Source organism: Crocuta crocuta, unplaced genomic scaffold (assembly GCF_008692635.1).
Source record: "Crocuta crocuta isolate KB4526 unplaced genomic scaffold, BGI_CrCroc_1.0 scaffold149, whole genome shotgun sequence".
NCBI lineage: Eukaryota > Metazoa > Chordata > Mammalia > Carnivora > Hyaenidae > Crocuta > Crocuta crocuta.
The window spans coordinates 7,150,785-7,151,030 of record NW_027551561.1 but is presented as its reverse complement, the minus strand read 5'-3'; positions in this window follow the sequence as shown (position 1 = coordinate 7,151,030).

Sequence of the window (246 nt, the reverse complement as noted above, 5' to 3'; positions counted from 1 at the left end):
GGCAGGCTCCACACTGGGGGGGGGGGGGGAGGGAGGGAACCAGAGACTTATTTCCTTAAGTCCCCAACCACTCCTGAAATTTGCACCTCCTCCAAGAAATAAAAAAATAAATACGGAGAAAGAAGGAAACGCACAAAACCGGAATGGGGGGGGAGGGGCGGAGAGGGGATGCAACCTAACCCCACGGTTCCAGGCCAAGTTCAGCCTCTGAATGAGCGGACGATGGGCACGCGCCCCTCGGTCTGG